Here is a 13849-nt window from a genome sequence, read left to right on the forward strand (position 1 = left end):
ATGCTTCAGACAGGGGGCTGGGGGCCGTACTCTTAGCCGTTGTACATTAGCCGTAAGCTCTCCTTGAGGGAAACTAAGTACAACACCGTAGAAAAGGAGTGTCTCGCCATCAAGTGGGCGGTCCTCACTCTCCGATACTACCTGTTGGGGCGGGCCTTCACCCTCTGTTCCGATCACGCCCCACTCCAGTGGCTCCACCGCATGAAAGATACCAATGCCCGGATCACCCGTTGGTACCTGGCTCTTCAGCCGTTTAAGTTCATGGTGGTCCACAGACCGGGGGCGCAGATGGCTGTCGCCAACTTCCTTTCCAGGAATGGGGGGGGAGTGGTAGGCAGGCCGGATGCCGCCCCGGCCTGAGTCGGGCGGTGGGGATATGTGGCAGCGGGGGTGTGGTCAAGCATCTCTCCGGAGAGAGAGAAAGCGGTAAGGGCGCTTACACCTGAGCTAAATTATGTCTAACACCTGTCTCTAATTTCAGTGAGCATGGGGAGAGTGGCATAAATAGAGACACACCGCAAGTAGAGGAGAGAGAGCCTGGGCACCACAGACCCGAACAAGAAGCAAAGAGTTTTCTTATTACAAATGATGAGAGTTTATTTTGTGAAGCGGTGTGTGATTATAGATTAACTTGCATAACGCAAAGACTCTGAGACTGCAATTGTGCTGCAGAGAGAGAGAAAATATATCCTTACCTGAACCAGGAAAGCTGCTTCTCGCCTCCTCCTTACACTTATGTGTATCTCATGTGTACATTATGTGTTATGTGTAGCTCAATATGTGTTTGACAGCCAGTTGCGTCTCATGAAATTTCAGTGTGAAAGTAATAAATCCTGTTCTAGATTTGTCATGATTTGTTGCATTGTCTTTTTGATATATGAAAAATAAACATCAAAATATATCAAAATATTTTTTTATTATTTTCTATTTGTCTTGAACATATTTTGAACATTTTACACTATCTGGGTATTTTGTAGATTTATAGATTTATATGTGCCGGGTCTCCAAAGACCTGAATATGTCAGAGAGTGTGAAAATCACATTCATTTAAGGGTTACTAGAGATGGAAAAAGAAAGTTTTAGAAATTAGACTTTGAGAAAGGAGATTTTTTTATATTTATTTATTTTTTATGTCAATTAATGTGAAAGGTTTATCAAGTTTGGGTAAAATTGATTAAGGAGATTAAGGAGTTTTGTAAAAAAGCTGTTATATTGTTGCAAGAAAAATATTGGAAAAATTAAACAATCAATGATTTTAAAATTAGTTAGTAATAATAGTTAAAACTATTAATGAAGGGGTAAGTGATTATATACAACCAACACTCTCCGAATGAAGAATGTGAAAATAGATCTTTTTAGTTTTATTTTTTTTATTATTATAGTTTTTTTATTTTTATTAAATTATCTGAAAGAAGGGAAGGGCTATTTAAATCGGTATTTTAATACAAATTTAAGAAGAGTAGGCATAGCAAACAGAATGTTTTTTTAGAAGTGATAGCAGAAGGGTGGAGTTGATCAAATAAATGGATAAACCTAATTTAATTGATGTAGGGAGGGAATGAAATGAGGGTGTTAGATATTTTTTAAGACAACAGTGGGTTAAAGGTACAATGAATCAAAGTAGAATTGATTTTATATTAGCTAATAGAGAGATAGACACGCAATATAGACACATTATATTTTAAGATGACTTCTTAAAGTGATCAAAGGATGTTAATAGTGCATTAAAATCCAATAGTGGCAGAGAGGAGGAAAGGAATATGTTTTTAAACAATAAACTTGAGAAAGATGAGAGTTATAGATTGGGCATGGAAGCAAAGAGAGAAAATGTGAGAGGAAAATTAATATTTGAAGAAGACATGAGGTTTTGATGGGATACTATGACAAAGAACTATTCAATAAAATATGGTGGTTTGAAAAAACAAAGAGAAGAAGAGCAGGACTGGATTGTAAGAAGAGTTACAAGAGAAGAAAGGAGATATGGATAAGATTTTAAATCTTGAAAATAGATTAAAAGTAATAGAAGAAAGAAAATGTAGAGGGGCTATGATAAGTAGTAGGGCAAAACTGTAATGTGTCCTTCATTTACTGACATTGTTGTGCATGTTCACACTTAGAACTACTTCAAAGTTCAGTTCATTACAGATTAATTTAAATCATTCATTTTCACAGTCCCAAACGTCCCAAAATTCATGTTCATTTCTTCCGTTCCGACAGTAAATTACAGTATGAGCATTGTTAACTGTTGATAGCGCTCTTGGTTCAATTCATTAGATGCAACCTGATAAGTTCATCAAAAAATGATTGTGTTCAATGAACACACAACCTTTGAAGCAGTTTTGATGCACGGCACTGCTTCTCTTTAAACTCTTCACTACACTGTCCTTTTTGTTTTATTCCAGCCGGGCGAGGACCCTGGGCTATACCTGGAGAAGCGGCTTCTCTCCTTTCCGGTGCTGCTTTTTGATGGAACAACCAGCATTGTAGCCGTGGGAAACATGCCTGTGAGCATCCTCCCCCAGGAGGAATTCTGGGAAGGAATGTTGGTATTGATGGCATACTACTACACTCTGCACTTAACATACCAAAATGTGTTGCCACGGTCCTTTCTGTCATTCAAACCGAGGTAATTGGTGATGCCATCCATGATCAAGATGCTACTAGCGCATATAAGAAAGCAATAGGTGAATGGAAATCATTCCTTGAAAAATAGGTGAACGTCAAGCAGCATTTTGTCAGGACTGTTTGTTTTTGTTTGCAATGTCTTTCAATAACTTGTTTTGTGCCTGAATTAGCTAGATACTCCACAAGTTTCCCTCAGTGTCCTTAGGTTATTTGCCAAAATAACTCACCAGGGTTCCTTCAGATCCTTAAAAGGTCTTACTTTTTACTTTCGAGAGGTCTCAAATTTTAGATGGCACTTTAACTGAGACATATTTGTATACTTTATTACACTGTCTAGTTTTATACTAATTTATTTTAATTTAAGTTTTTGAGGATTGTCTTGTTCACGTGACAAAACACTTATGGCAGCGTATTATGTGTTTTGATTGCTGTTTGTTTGCTGTGCAAAAGTGATTTTCATTTTTGTTTTGTTTTTTACTCTTAAATCGTCTTAAATTTTATGTTAAAAAGTGTGCAGCAACCCTGACTCACTGTTACTGGTGTACATGTTATTATATGCTGTTACTCTTGACAGTTTAATAAATGTTGACCGTACTCAACTTGTCATGGTTGTGATTCAGTAGAATCAGTTAGGATGTAGATTGTAAGAATAAGCACTGGTTTTAAGTTTTTGGTTTTAGTTTTAATATGGATTTAGATTTATTTCAAGATGAGCCAACTTGTATCAAGAAACAGCTTAATCATACTTCACTAATACTGAGTAATGTTTTGCTTAAATTAGTGATTTTTTTCTTGTCCCAAAGCCTAAATTTTCTGAAATTAAGAATATATATATATATATATTTTTTAAATAAGAATTATTTGCTTATATTCAGTATATTTCACTTATTATTGTGCTGTAGGAAGTTTGATTTCAAGTAACTGGTTCTAATAATCAGCCTTTTCTGCTTATTTTAACCCTTTTGAATACTTATCAGGGCCTTCTTATTTTAAGATTTAACAATCTTATTTCAAGATTTCTTGTTAAGTGAAATTAACTTGCTGCATGGACAGATAATTTCTCTTGTTTTAAGTAATTTCCTCCTCAAATTTAGTGTTTTTTTCTTATATTTTAGCTACCCTTATTTGCAGTTTAGGAAAGGGAGAAAGGTGAACAAAATTATATTTTAATTTGGAAAAAATTAGACAAAGGGCAGACACAGGGCCGGTCAACCCACTAGGCGACATAGGCGAGTGCCTAGGGTGGCATCGCTTATTCGCCAAAAGTATGTGTTCAATCTGTCGAAAAAATGCGCCCTGTGTGTTCCGATGACATGTTGTGGCGCCCCCCACAGAACAAATAGACGGTGTAATAAACGCCATACTACCATACTACTCTTACTACTCTTACTGTTTCTGTTATACCTGTGTTATAACATAATAAGAGAGGTTATGAAAAAAGACGGAAGTAGAGTCAATAAAAAACTAAAGAGATTTTACAAAGAGTAAGAAAGTTTTGTTCAGATCTTTTTAAAGTGAAGGAGTGAATATAGAAGAAAAGTTCTTATTAAAACAAATTAAACCAAATGTAAAGAAGATAAAAAATATGTGAACAATATATTTTAAATGAAGAAATAGAGACAGCAATATTACAACAAAATAATGGGAAAAGTCAATTTTATTAAAAAAGATTAGATGTTTATATAAAGGGGCAAAAGTTTATACTGTAATTTTTTGTTTTTGTTTTTAATAGATGCTTTAGCATAACAAGATCAATAAGACAAGGATGTCCATTATCAGTATTACACAGCTTAGTAGCAGAACCTTTGGGATTAGCAGTAGGGGATGACAAGAATATTAAAGGAATTAAAATGGAAGGAACAGAGAAAGAACAAAAAATCTACCAATATGCTGATGATACAACATTAATATTAAAGGATAAAAAGAGTATAGAAAGAGTAATGGTGAAAATACATGCACTAAATATTGTATGGGATCAGGAGCAAAAAGAAATGTTGAAAGTAGGATCAAGTCAACGTATACCAGGGTATTTTAATTTTAAAGAAGAAAAATACAATCTGAAAATTTTAGGAATACATTTTGGGAAAGATGAAAATCAAACAAGAGAACTTATATGGATAATATTTTTGGAAGAATGAAAAGAAGGTTGAATTTTTGAAGACAAAGATTTTTAAATATAAGAGGGAAAATGCATTGATGCTTTCAAAAATGTGGTAAAGCAATTGTTTAAGCGATTGATAAAATGCATGTTTAATTTTATATGCAAATGTTAATAAATAGCTTATTCATAAAAAGATTGTTTATGACACTTTGATATGGCTGGTTGAGGAAGGAGTATTGGGATTATTAAGTCCTCTGCACACCAAACGTGAATTTTCGGTGCAATTTCTTTTTGCGATCAACATTTTGAATCGAGACAATGGATTCCTAACGAGCCATTCTCACCTGAAGCGAACATTCATGCCAAATCACGCGGCGACAAAGCGAAGGTTTTTTTACAATGACTGTAGGTTTCCACTGGTGTAGAAAAATCTGCTCAAGACCGCTATCAACGCCAGAGAGCTGTCTTGGCAATTGCATACTTTGCATACTACTTCTGCTTCTGCCATATCAGTCTATGGCAGAAATAAGAAAAGAAGTATGTAGTATGCCATTTTGACCTCTGCCCATGACTTTTTTCAGTTCACAGTCAATATAATCCTCATAAAATACATGATTACAGTCAGAAAGATGCAAACTTTATTTTTAAATGCCCAACGTATAAAAACTGTGTTGATTTATTGCACTTTTTCATCCAGCCACAGTATTGTAATAATGAATGCAAGCAGTCTACATTTGTTACTGTAAGTCTGTTTGATGTCTCATTTTTGCTCACCCAGCCACAGTATTGTCACAATGAATGCGTGAAATCATCATTTGAAGTCTGTTTGTGAATTCAGCAGAAACTGCAGCATTTTCTTCATATGTTTAAGCACTTATAGCAGACGTCACTGCTTTCAGCTCAGTGATTGGCTCCTGCTCGGCGTTTTTTGTTCCTCATTTGCATAAAGCAGAAGAATTTCAAAATTTTTGACACTCTTGACCACCCTCAATGCTTTCTCTGTGTGTGGCGCTCACTCACCTTAGCTCACAATGCGCCAGTGGAAACGTACGGTGACACCTTGTCCTAACCAGATGCAACGCGATAAGATTACAGCAACAAGCTATCTGCCTGTCCACACCGGACGCGACGCAACACCACAATATTCATACACTTAAATGAGGATAATTGACAATAAAATGTAGAAATCAGAGCAATCACAGACGGAACAGTGTGTTTATTGAACACAACTTATTTTCTCACTATAGCTATTATGGGCATTCGCTTTCTATGGCAAACTCAGAGGGGATAAATACACAATCATACACATGCACAGGGCAAAGTTACTTTATGAATCACATCTTTATTCAGTATGTTATGATTGTTACAGCTGGTTAGGACAAAAACTCTGATTAACATGGAAAAGATTTTATTACGTGACACGACGTCATGTTGCATCTGGTTATCGTGTCGTGTTGCATTCACCCAGCGAAGAAATGCCCTGACCTATAATATATAAGCTTTAGATCACGTGTCAGAAGCCATTGCAGTTATCAGAACCAGAGCAACTGGTGGCAGTAAAGCTGTTTTGACCACCAAAATGAAACACTGAAATAACTCGAGGAAGAAATTCTGAACCAGCAGTGAGGATGTGTAGTTTATTTGCATCAAATGCCTTAAAAACTGAAACATTTCTTCTCATATGGGTTCTCTTAACATGTAAATGATATTGCTGCATCACTGCCTTGCATCCCCTTTAAAAATGATCTGATCTTATGTGGACTGTCTTCATAATTTATTCCATATTGCTACATTGTTTTGCTTTTGCATTTAATCTTACGTGAGTTCTCTTATATCTTTAATATAACCTAATATATATCGTGGCATCTTTGCCTTTGAATCACTTTTTAATAAACAATTTTATGTATCATATGTGTTTTATCTTTTGCCAAAAATGAATAATATACCATTGCTGTGACTTGTAGTGCACTCTGTGTGCCTTTGAATGCCAAAAACATAATTGTTATTGCTGTGTTATTTTTAAAAGTCGTTAGTATTAAAGTATCTAATTCTGGGTCAGATTGAAATGGGTTTTGTTTGGTGAGATCTGTGTTTTATAGCTTGCACTCTTGGAGCATTTAAATTTCATCACGTTTAATTAGTAACATATTTAATGTCAAATGTTACTGCTGAGTTGCATGGTGATCTGTTAGTAACAATGTTTTTATCAAATATAACAAGTAGATGTACATGGCAATGTTGTGAATTAATTAGAGTAATAATAGTTATGAATGTTTAATATAATGTTTGATTAATTGTCTTTAATAATGATAACAGAAACAGTTTAAATTGCCATTTATTATGTTGTTCAGCTTTAAGAATACATTTTCCATAATGCTTAGTGAGAGAGTGGGTGTGTGACAGAGAAGTGATTGAATCCCTGTAAGATACTACACAAATCTTCAGTAAACAGTTTGTTCGTTTTTATGCAAGTCATCAGTGGTCTGCTAAGATAAAAATTCATGACATGCTTTAGTGCCGAAACCCGGGATACTAGCACGCAACAACTGAAATGGCATAGCGACTTGAAAGACCACTCAGAAAACGGAGAGCTGTACACAGCTCCACCACGAGGCTTTTGCAACAAAGTTTGGCAAAGAAGATCTGGTCGGCAAAGAAGATCCGGTCATTGACCGATTACGTGAACTGTTAGCCCTGCTATCTGCAAAAGAGGAAACGCTGCTGGAGTTGGATTGCAGAATAGAGGAAGGGACCGAGACCGATGATTTGGAAAATGAAGTTGTCGATGCTGAGGAGTATAAGTGGCGAATAATCACCGTGAGAGCTCATACGCACCAAGTGATACAGAGAAGCTGGGAACGCAGCAAACCGAGCGACATACATACAGTTAAGTTACCCAAGTTGATTATCGACAAGTTTAACTGTGAAATTAGCTTGTGGCAAGACTTTTGGAATCAATTTGATACCGCTATTCACAAAAATGACGTGCTGAGCAAAACAGAGAAGTTTAATTACTTAAAGACGTATCTAACTGGCGCCGCTTCAAAGGCAATAGCGAGACTGATGCTGACAGATGATAATTACGATCATGCAACTGATCTGCTTCAAAACCTGGTTCAGAAGAAAGGACCTGCTTATGACCAAGTTGCTGAATCTCTGCCCAGTAAAGAAATCCAATGATGTCACTGCTCTGAGACAACTTTATGTTGAATGTGAAGTACAGATCCATAGCTTAGAATCGCTGGGTGTCATATCAGAGGCATATGGCAGCTTCTTATGCCCCGTTCTGCTACAGATGATTCCAGATGACATTGCTCTCCAGTACAGTCATCAAAAGGGAACCAGCAATGAATGGAAGGTCTCAGAAGTTATGGAATTCCTACAGAAAGAGATTCTAAGCAGAGAAAGGACTATGCAACTGATTAAACCAGGTAATTCTAAAGACAGCCAGAGCTATCAGAAACCATTTAAAAGATAAGACACGTCATTTGAAATGAAGCAGAAAAATCACCACATGCCGTCAGCTGCAGTACTGCAAACTACCAGTCAAAGAATACAGAACTGCCTTTTCTGAGACAGTGCATCACATAAAACAGAACTGTGTCCAGACACTGATATTGCTGCACTAAAAGACAAATTGATGAAAATGGGACGATGCTTTGTGTGCCTTGGGCCAAGGCATATTGCAAGAATCTGTAAGACAAAAGTGTGCTGTAATGTATGTGGAAGCAGACACCACAGCGCTGTATGTGAGAAAAGAGAGACAAATACTTAAGACACTGATGACAACAAAGGCAATGTGGTCTCCTTGTTCGCTTCACATTCAGTAAAGACACAGCCCACAACACTGTGCTGCTGCAGACTGTAAGAGCATGGGCAGAAGGACCTGGTGGACGTAGAAGCATTCGCTGCTTACTATATTGGGGCAGCCAGAGAAGCTTTATCAGTGAGAATACTGTAAGAGCTTTAAGATTACCTGTGATAAAGCAAGAAACGTTTACTCTTCATACTTTTGGCTCTGCAGTACCAGTAACAGCAAAACACAACACAGTGAAGGTAATTCTGCAGAACATCTGGAACAAAGGGCAGAAAATTTAAGTAGAAGCACTCGAGACACCCCAAGTGTGCACTGCTGTGATGAAGATTCCAGGTGAGCACATCCAAGCAAAGCTGAAACGAAAAGGCTTGCAGTTAGCAGATTACCCAGACCACGGCACTTGTGATACAGAGTTGTTGATGCTGATTGGTGCAGACTATTACTGGCATTTTGTTTCAGGCCAAGTAGAAAGAATAACAGATGCACTTATAGCCATTGAGAGCATCTTTGGATGGTCAGTGCAGGGCCCAGTCACAATGTCCTCTGTTGCTGATGCAGCATGCATGCATGTACAAATTAATAAAGACACACTGGTTTCAGAACATCTGAAGGCCTTTTGGGAAAATGAGTCCCTTGGTATCACCATGCAGCAGACAGTCCTGAGGAAGAGGAGGCTCTTCGCAAGTTTGAAAAAACAACTCGGTACAAAGACGGACAATATGAAGTTGAGCTGCCATGGTGACCTGACAAACCAGAACTCCCAGATAACAACAGAGTTGCAAAGAAAAGATTTGAGGGACTTAAGAAAAGGTTGCAGTCAGATGTAGTGCTGTGTCACAGATATAATGAAGTTGAGAGCAGGGCATTGTCGAAGACGTGTTGGAGGATAAGGCATCTCTGACCGCTGTAAAATACTACATGCCACATCATGCGGTTCTCCGAGAAGACAAGGTAACAACAAAGCTCAGAGTGGTGTTTGACGCCTCATCACATGACACTGGCTCTCCATCACAAATGACTGTATGCTTACTGGTCCTAATCTGAATCCAGATCTGCTTAACATATTGATAAAATTCAGACTGCATGTGATTGCATTTACAGCAGACATCAAGAAGGCTTTCCTGCAGATTTCTCTTGCTGAGAAAGACAGAGATGCGGTGCGATTCCTCTGGCTCACAGCACTGCCCTATGAGGACACAGGTGAGAAGCTGCGTGTACTACGGATGACGAGAGTGGTGTTTGGAGTGTCCCCCAGCCCATTTTTCCTAGCAGCTACTGTGAGAAAGCATTTGAAGGAATACGAAACCCATCATTCTGAGGTAGTAAAGATAATAAGGGAATCACTCTATGCTGATGATTTTATCTCAAGTGCAAGTGATGTTGAAAATGCCTTCTGCATAACTACTGCTGTGAAACAGTTTATGTCCACAGCTGGCATGGAGCTTTGCAAATGGACGACCAACTGTCCTGCATTGAAGGAGAAATGGAAGACAACAATGAATGAACTTGTGTTAGAGACAGAGACACCAGGATCTGTATTAAAGGTGCTAGGCTTGGTGTGGAGGACTAAAACAGATGATTTTGTCTTTGATCTGAATGCATTGCTGGATGCTGTAGCGAAAAGGGAGAACACAAAAAGAAGTGTTCTGAAACTCCCTTCTCGCATATTCAACCCAAAGGCTTTCTTACCCCTTTCACCTTGCGAGTGAAATTCCTTTTTCAAGAAATGTGGATACGAAGCCTCGGCTGGGATGAGGAGTCGCCTACAGATATTGCTCAAGAATGACAAAGATGGTGTTCAGAACTCTTACAGATCTACCATATAGTCATCCCTAGTTTGTATGGAATAACATCGGAGCACAGACACGATGTACAACAACTTTACGTGTTTTGCGACGCAATCGAGAAAGCTTATGGTACTGTTGCCTACCTGCTCCGAGAGGTGGACGATGGGACAAAGACTACATGCCTTGTAGCTTGGAATCCAGGGTAGCCCCACCGAAGAAGATGTCACTGCCACGTCTTGAGTTGATGGGAGCATTAATTGGAGTGAGACTAGGAAACAACTTGCTTAAACCTCTGAAGATGGAGCTCCAACAAGTTCACATGTGGACAGATTTGATGTTCATGCTACAGTGGATTAGTAGTCCAGCTCACAAGTGGAAATAGTTAGTGTCAAACAGAGTGGCTAAAATACAGTCCTTAACCAACCCTTTATTGTGGTCCCACTGTAAAAGCAAAGCAAATCCTGCGGATCTCCCCACCAGAGGTCAGACTGTAGCTAAACTGAAGGAAAGCTAACTGTGGTGGAAAGGACCTCCATTTCTGACTGCACCAAATCCACTGGAAGAGAGCGATGAGGATCAAAGTGATGAAGATGTGAGTGAGCTAAAACAAGGTCAGCAGATCACCATGCAACTCAGCAGTAGCAGCGACAAAAAGAGAATGGAACCTGTGCTAGATTTACTGAAGTACAGTAAGCTGAACACAGTATTGCGGGTCACTGCTTGGATTAAGAGGTTTGTGCACAACTCAAGTTCAAGCTCCAAGAGACGAGGTGAGCTGACTGCTGATGAAATGTTTGAGGCTGAGAATTATTGGATAAAGGTGACACAATATTGTAGCTTTAGCCATGAGATTAGTTTGTTGAAGGCTGGTAAAACCCTGAATTCAGATGAAAAAATCAGAGAGCTGAAACCTTTCCTTGATGATGATGAATTGCTCTGTGTTGGAGGCAGACGGCAACAGTCAGACTTTAGTTACAGAGAAAAACATCCATGGATTCTACCTAACAAGGACAGATATTGTGAACTGCTGGTTCAGTACAACCATGAATTTACCATGCATTCTGGTCTGAGAGACATTAATCCAAATCAGAAGTAGAGACTGGATTTTGCGAGGCAGACAAATTGTGAAAAGTATTCTGTCAAAATGTACTGTGTGCAAAATATTTAAAGCAAAGCCCGCACAGCAGGACCCTGCTCCATTGCCACGAGACAGAATAACAGAGACCCCTCCATTTGAAGTGACTGGCATAGACTTTGCAGGTCCACTCTATGTGAAGAATGTTGGGCCTCATGTATTCAGATAGAAGACAAAGGCAGGCCTAACACAGTCATAAAACCTGACTGAGGCCCACACAAAGTCATAAATCTTACTGATAAAAACCACGCCAAAATCAAACAAAGGGAGTCCAAAACAGACTACAAATCCCATGAAGCCTTGCTCACTAAAGGATCGAACTCTCAACTCCTATTGGATGAGGCACATGACAGAACGCTCCTCAACCATGATGTCATCGGGAGTAGAAATACCTCTGAGATCCATCTGGGTATTGCTTCCAGCAACTTTGCTCGCCGTGTGTAGACGCAGCTCATCGCTGCTCTCAGGTGTAGCCTCGTGGCACAAGGAAGTAACATCCGACTTGAAACTGTGGTCATACAATCTCCATCTCGCTGGACGAGTTGAGATTACTCTGTCCGAAGGAGACCGCCGAGCAATCCGCAACTTCATCCGTTTGCCTGCCTGCAGAAGTGAAGAGAAAAAGATTTCTCTTCCCTCTTCAATCAAGTCGACGTCACTGATTTCTCTGCCAGCCCGCCAAGAATCAGCAGCCATACCACCCGCTGACAGAGCGAGGAAACGGCCTCCCGTCATCACCCAAGCCTCGAGGAACCGAGTCAGAGTTAAAGGACGGATGAACACACATTCTACCTGCGTCCTCATGTGATTCAAGTAAGAGGTTTACGTCTGGGCAGAGATAGAATATTATAGTGTGTTATTCTTGTGTATCAAGTTTATTGCTTGTACAGTTTACGGACCGCCCAGTCCGCTCATTGCTGCTAATAGTACTCAAGGTATTACTGTAATGTACTGATATCACGAATGAGATCTGCTGTGTTGTAGTCCAATCACATTATACTGTTGTGTATTTCCGCCATCACGGGTGAGACCGGCACACTGAGTTTATCCATTAAAGAACCAAAGACCGCGGGACGGTTTACGAGCCGTCCACCGTGTCTCTGAGTGATAAACTAACAGCTGCTTTCTCTCCCACGATTGCGAAACTGTCTTTGGTGCCGCCAATTTATTCTCTCTCTCTCTCTCTCGTACTAACCACACACACGCGACCCCTCACAAACATTCTCGCACATACTTTTGGCTAGTAGATAACTTCATGATCAAGCTCAGCTTTGTTCCTAAGTTAACGTACAAGCGGAGGCACATGGTAAACGGGCAGATGCCATTAACCGGCTTCCCTCCGCCCACATTCGCGGCCATATTCTCTGGCCGGAAATCTCGCATGACGTACTCTCCGCGAGAGTCACGTCTGCCATTTTGTGTGCGTCACTCCTTACACACACACACACACACACACACACACACACACACACACACACACACACACACACACATTGACACTCACACACACACGCACCTACCTTCCTCTCATGTGTTATAGGCTTATTTTGGTTACCATATCTAATCATGTCACTGTTTAGTTTGTAGTTGTAAGTCGGAAGTTTATTGACTACACTGTATTGATTATTAACTGATATTACTGCATAAATAAACTTTGTTATATTTCAAAGAGAAGTGTTTTGGTTTGTTTTGCATACGCTTGTGTCAAATGGTGGCAATGTTGTGAATTAATTAGTAATAATAGTTCTGGATGTTTAATATAATGTTTAATTAATTGTCTCTAATAATAATAACAGAAACAGTTTAAATTGCCATTTATTATGTTGTTCAGATTTAAGAATACATTTCCCCTAATGCTTAGCGAGTGAGTGGGTGTGCGACAGAGAAGTGATTGAATCCCTGTATGATATTACACAAATCTTCAGTAAACAGTCCGTTCGTTTTTATGCAAGTCGTCAGTGGTCATTATTGCCTGCTAAGATAAAAATACATGACTGGCAATAAGACACAATCAAACATTTGTTTTAAACATTTGTTTTAACAGTCATTATGAGTGTGCATTACACAGTGATTTTAAACAAATGCACTTAACACAAGTACATACAGTATGCATGACAGTGGCATATAATTAATATTCTCCCAAAGGATGACGTTTTAACCGTTAATACTATTTAACACTCGATTCTTTCTAAACACCCCTCAGACTGTGTATACAGGATAATACTGTCAGTCAACTTGTCCAGCAGGTGAACTGAAATAGTTTGTGAACTGTCTCGAAAGTTTTCTTCCTTGTGCAAATCAACAACACACTCGTCATCGCTGCTTCAGCTGGTAGCAAGATGCTTGGTTTTTTTTTTTTTAGATCTGCTTGCTAGAGAATCATT

Source organism: Myxocyprinus asiaticus, chromosome 14 (genome assembly GCF_019703515.2).
Source record: "Myxocyprinus asiaticus isolate MX2 ecotype Aquarium Trade chromosome 14, UBuf_Myxa_2, whole genome shotgun sequence".
NCBI lineage: Eukaryota > Metazoa > Chordata > Actinopteri > Cypriniformes > Catostomidae > Myxocyprinus > Myxocyprinus asiaticus.